The sequence below is a fragment of the Salmo salar genome, chromosome ssa03, assembly GCF_905237065.1.
Source record: "Salmo salar chromosome ssa03, Ssal_v3.1, whole genome shotgun sequence".
NCBI classification, from domain to species: domain Eukaryota; kingdom Metazoa; phylum Chordata; class Actinopteri; order Salmoniformes; family Salmonidae; genus Salmo; species Salmo salar.
The window spans coordinates 95191144-95197143 of NC_059444.1; positions in this window are offsets into that span (position 1 = coordinate 95191144).

Genomic DNA, 6000 nt, shown 5'->3' on the forward strand with positions numbered 1-6000 from the left:
GAGGAGCAGGCACAGGGCGTACCAGGCTGGATAGACTCACTGGAGGCCGGGTACGTGGGGCAGGCACAGGATATACTGGGCCGTGGAGGCACACTGGAGGTCTCGAGCGTAGAGCTGGCACAACCCGTCCTGGCTGGATGGTTACTTTCACCCGGCAAACATGGGGCGCTGGCACAGGACGCACTGGGCTGTGAATACGCACTGGCAACACAGTGCACAGAGCCGGCGCAGGATATCCTGAACCGAGAAGGCGAACTGGAGACCAGGAGCGCTGAGCTGGCACCACCCTTCCTGGCTGAATGCTCAACCTAGCTCGACAAATGCGGGGCGCGGGCACAGATCGCACCGGGCTGTGAATGCGCACTGGCGACACAGTGCGCATCACCGCATAACACGGTGCTTGCTTCGTCACTCGCTCCCCACGGTAAACACGGGGAGTTGGCTCAGGTCTCCACCCTGACTCTGCCAATCTCCCCGTGTGACCCCCCCCCCACAAAATGTTTTGGGTGGAAGCACGATTTTAATGTAGTGAGATAGCCAGAGGGGAAAACACTTGCTTATAAGTGTTTTTTTGTAGTCTGTGATCTGCAGTGCCTAACTTTTTTTAAATAAAATACTTTAGCCCAAACTAAAAAAATTACTTGGGCCTAAACCTAAAATAAAAACAAAGAAATTTGAACACATGTATAATTATCCATGATGCATAGCCTTGTTGGGAATGGTTTAGTTACTTATTAATTCAGCTCTAAATATCATGAAATTACTGTTACAGATGTGCCCCCAAAAATTCTCCAGCTTTCAGTGAGTTTTGTTATGTGATCATTTTCCATCCAGTTGCAACACAAACACATTTACACAAGTATTTATGTTGTAGTCAAGACCCCTTGTGACAATATTCCAGGACGGCAGAGAGATCTGCAAAGAGAGAGATACAACTCTACAATGTGGATCCAGACGAGAGGCTGACTGTCATAAAGAGAATGAAGCCATCCACAGAAAACATTGGCTCCATCAAAATGGTCATGGAGAAAACTCACCCCAGAACATAGATCCCAACACCCTCACCCCAGAACATAGATCCCAACACCCTCACCCCAGAACATAGATCCCAACACCCTCACCCCAGAACATAGATCCCAACACCCTCACCCCAGAACATAGATCCCAACACCCTCACCCCAGAACATAGATCCCAACACCCTCACCCCAGAACATAGATCCCAACACCCTCACCCCAGAACATAGATCCCAACACCCTCACCCCAGAACATAGATCCCAACACCCTCATCCCAGAACATAGATCCCAACACCCTCACCCCAGAACATAGATCCCAACACCCTCACCCCAGAACATAGATCCCAACACCCTCACCCAGAACATGGATCACAACACCCTCACCCCAGAACATGGATCCCAACACCCTCACCCCAGAACATGGATCACAACACCCTCACCCAGAACATGGATCACAACACCCTCACCCAGAACATGGATCACAACACCCTCACCCAGAACATGGATCACAACACCTTCACCCAGAACATAGATCACAACACCCTCACCCCAGAACATGGATCACAACACCCTCACCCCAGAACATGGATCACAACACCCTCACCCAGAACATAGATCACAATACCCTCAATAGCTTGAATTAACGGACAATGTCCAAGGTCTCTTGGAGGAACCTTTTGACAAGTACTAACATCTGACATACGTTTCTGTCATTGACACTATCAAGTTTCTCTTCAGTAACGCACAGTTTGCAACTCATCCATTGTGATGGTGCACAGTTTGCAACTCATCCATTGTGATGGTGCACAGTTTGCAACTCATCCATTGTGATGGTGCACAGTTTGGAACTCATCCGTTTTGATGGTGCACAGTTTGTGGGTATTTAGAGTTTTTCAGCTAACAACTGAAGATGAGCTTGTGAAATGTAACAGTGTAACGCCCTGGCCATAGAGAGGGGTTTTTTGTTCTTTATTTTGGTTAGGCCAGGGTGTTACATTGGGTGGGCGTTCTATGTTCCTTTCTCTATGTTTTTGTATTTCTTTGTTTTAGGCCGTGTGTGGCTCCCAATCAGGCACAGCTGAAGCTCGTTGTTGCTGATTGGCAGTCACACATAAGGAGCATGTTTTTCCTTTGGGTTTTGTGGGTAATTGTTTCTGTTTAGTGCTTTCTGTTTCGTTGTTAGTACTTGACAGAACTGTCGGCTGTCATTTTGTTTATTTTGTCAAGTGTTCTCTTTTTGTATTAAAATTCATTCAAGATGAACACATCCTCCGCTGCACCTTGGTCTTTCTCTAACGACGGCCGTTACAAGTAGAGATATTTATCAACAGCAAGTCAGGCTTAATGATTCCAGCTCAACAGGTATTACGGTGGAATCCTGTTTGAACACACTTCAATACTTTCATGTAACTTAGGATGTTTGTGTAGACATATGTCATGACGTTGGCCTGTGGGTAAGGTTTATGACCCCCCCCCCCATAAATACCTTTCTCCCTTCCCCTCTCTGACCCTACTGAAGGACTTGAATAGCCTGTGTTAAATATAGAGAGTCTGGGAACATCAAACAAATGGGGAAAGGAACCATATTTTGGTAATAAAACCAGTTGGAAATACGCTTTGGAACGTAATGAGTAGGGATGTCAGTTCGTTGTTATCTGAGACATTATGACTGATGACAGGACGACATAAACTGTACCTGAGAAAGTATACACCCTCTAGTTATCAGATTAACATGGAATTGTTATGCAATTGAAATGTTTGATATTGAAATTGTTTGTTAGGAGATGAAATGTAATTTTAGCTTCCAAATGAGAGATTTGGGTTTTCATAAGGAAAGTGCCCTGCTTGATCAGTGGCCCACCCCTGTGAAGAGGAGGGGTTATAAACGATGAAACACATCCTTCCCCCCTCTCCACTATATAAGCCTTTGACGAAAAGATAACCAGGTTGTTCCAGCACGTGAGGTCTGCAGCATCTACGTTAGAAGGACACACATGTCAAGGACAGAACTAAGCCAACCTCGGCGTGAGCTATGGTATGAACTGGTATGAACTTTGAGCTTATTCACTACAGAAGTGCTACTTCCTAGCCGTTGAGTTAGCAGCGGCCGCTGTAGACGTGGGCTAGGAAAGGACGGACGACGGATCCAGTCTAACAGACGGACGAAGATACCACCACGTATCCAATTTACCACCAGAGACATTCTTCCGAGGACAGGAGAATCTGTTGGCCAACACGGCAAGCATCTACGACCAATCTACCGAAGTGCAGCTCAGAGTAAATATTTATTGCATTTTCCTTTTCCAAATGGGCGGTAATTTAGAATGCATAAGATAATGTATTTACGATAGCATAGCTGCTGTTTCTTTGTTCCTAAATCTTCCCGCTCTTTCATTCAAGCCCAACCCCCTTTCCTTTGTGTAACCAGCATTCATACAGGTTCCGTCCACCAGGACGTTTTCTGTATGACATCATTTGTATTCTGTGTATATGTAATTCTGTGTGATTAGTTTAGGTATTTAGTAAATAAATAATTAAACCCAATTTTGCTGATTCAACTTGTTAGCCAGGGTTCGTGAAGATAGCCAAGAATTTACAACTTTCATTATGAGACTGAAAATAAGATAAGGGTTAATATTGACTGCTATCGATGTAAAATATTACTAAGTATTTTAAGAGTTTATTCGGAAGATAACGGCTCTATAAACGTTCTTCCGTGGTGCCCCGGCTTTCTAGTTAATTACATTTACATGATTAGCTTAATCAGGTAATATTAATTACAGAGAAATCATTTTATAAGTTAGCATGTCATATCACTTAATCCGGCATAGCCAAAGACGCGACACATAATACATGTAACTTAGGATGTTTGTGTAGACATAATACATGTAACTTAGGATGTTTGTGTAGACATAATACATGATGTTTTAGGTGCGGCCCCTTTGGAAGTTAAACTATTGTTACAACTTTTTATCTATGATTAAAGACTGTTCACTTTGGAACAGCTAAACGACAGAATATCAAGTTGTTGTTATGGAGATGGAAATCAGGAGAATAAGCGTAATTCTGAACTTGAGAACATCGTAAAATACAACAAAACAAATGACCACTTAGATGTGGTGTCCCACCCTTTTCTTGTCTTTCTTAGCAGGAGACCTCATTAGTGAACAAAGTCATTTTCTTGTCTTTCTTAGCAGGAGACCTCGTTAGTGAACAAAGTCCTTTTCTTGTCTTTCTTAGCAGGAGACCTCGTTAGTGAACAAAGTCCTTTTCTTGTCTTTCTTAGCAGGAGACCTCATTAGTGAACAAAGTCCTTTTCTTGTCTTTCTTAGCAGGAGACCTCATTAGTGAACAAAGTCCTTTTCTTGTCTTTCTTAGCAGGAGACCTCGTTAGTGAACAAAGTCCTTTTCTTGTCTTTCTTAGCAGGAGACCTTGTTGGTGAATAAAGTCCTCATTGGCATACTGGAGGAAATATGCAGCATAATATTTGCCCCTGTAATCACAAATGGACTAGCTGTGTTTTTAAAGCAGTTGATTACAGACCATCACAGACTATTTAAAACCCTCTATCCAGATAGGCCACTCATCCCTAAACATAATTTCATGATTCATGAAATGTTGAGTATGATTTTAATGTTTGGATCACTTGTAAAGTTATGGTGCGTGAGATTTGAAAGTAAGCCCTACCCAATGAAACGTCTAGCTCACATATTCTGCAGCTTTAAACATTCTAAAACATTCTAAAACATTGTAGAACATTAGCTTACAAGAACCAAGTATAGAGTATGTTCAGCTGGAAACTGAGCCAGCCGTTAATAAAAAGAAATGTACTTTCCCACATGCCTCTCCTTTCATGGTAAGATCTTTGCCAAAAAAATGAGATCTCCTTCAAAACCTGCAGACTATTGACGATGATATGGGAATGTGTAGTTCTAGCCACGCTGAAATACTCAGTGTGTCGGGTCAGACCTAAGGAACAGGGACTGTCCTCCCTCTGAACTGTGACACCAGAGGTGAACCTCTCTTTGTGCAGAGATAGTTGACATCATTCCAGAATGGGACAAAGGAAGCTGATGTCTGTCAGAAAAGTCCTTGTGGAGCGTTATGCCAACTGCGTACGTATCTGCTAATGTGGTAGAAAAGTCTAAGGAGTATGACATGGTTAGGATGAATTATATTACAGATTTCAGACCATTGGACATGCTGTCATGTTTTCAGAGAGAAAAACTTTACCTAAGTCCCAGGTACAAATTGTATAACTTTATGGTGCTCTCAGTGAAATAAATGGCTCTGTTTTTCTACATGTTTTTCCCAGTCATTTACAGTATTTTTAATTGGATTTAAGTGGAAAACAACACAATATGTGTAAAAAAAAAAAATAAGTATCTTTTGACATCCGTGTGTCTAGTTAGGGACGACACATGTTGTTTTAACGCATCTGTGTGTCTAGTTAGGGACGACACATGTTGTTTTAACACATCTGTGTGTCTAGTTAGGGACGACACATGTTGTTTTAACACATCTGTGTGTCTAGTTAGGGACGACACATGTTGTTTTAACACATCTGTGTGTCTAGTTAGGGACGACACATGTTGTTTTAACACATCTGTGTGTCTAGTTAGGGACAACACATGTTGTTTTAACACATCTGTGTGTCTAGTTAGGGACGACACATGTTGTTTTAACACATCTGTGTGTCTAGTTAAGGACGACATATTTTTTGTTATTACACAACACAATCACTCTTGAAAATGTGATTGTGTTAAAGAATAACACAACATGTGTCGTCCCTAACCAGACACATGGATGTGTGGAATAATAATAATAACTCATTATGTGTCGTCTCTAACCAGACACATAGATGTGTTGAATAATAATAATAACTCATTATGTGTCGTCTCTAACTAGACACATGGATGTGTTGAATAATAATAATAACTAATTATGTGTCGTCTCTAACCAGACACATGGATGTGTTGAATA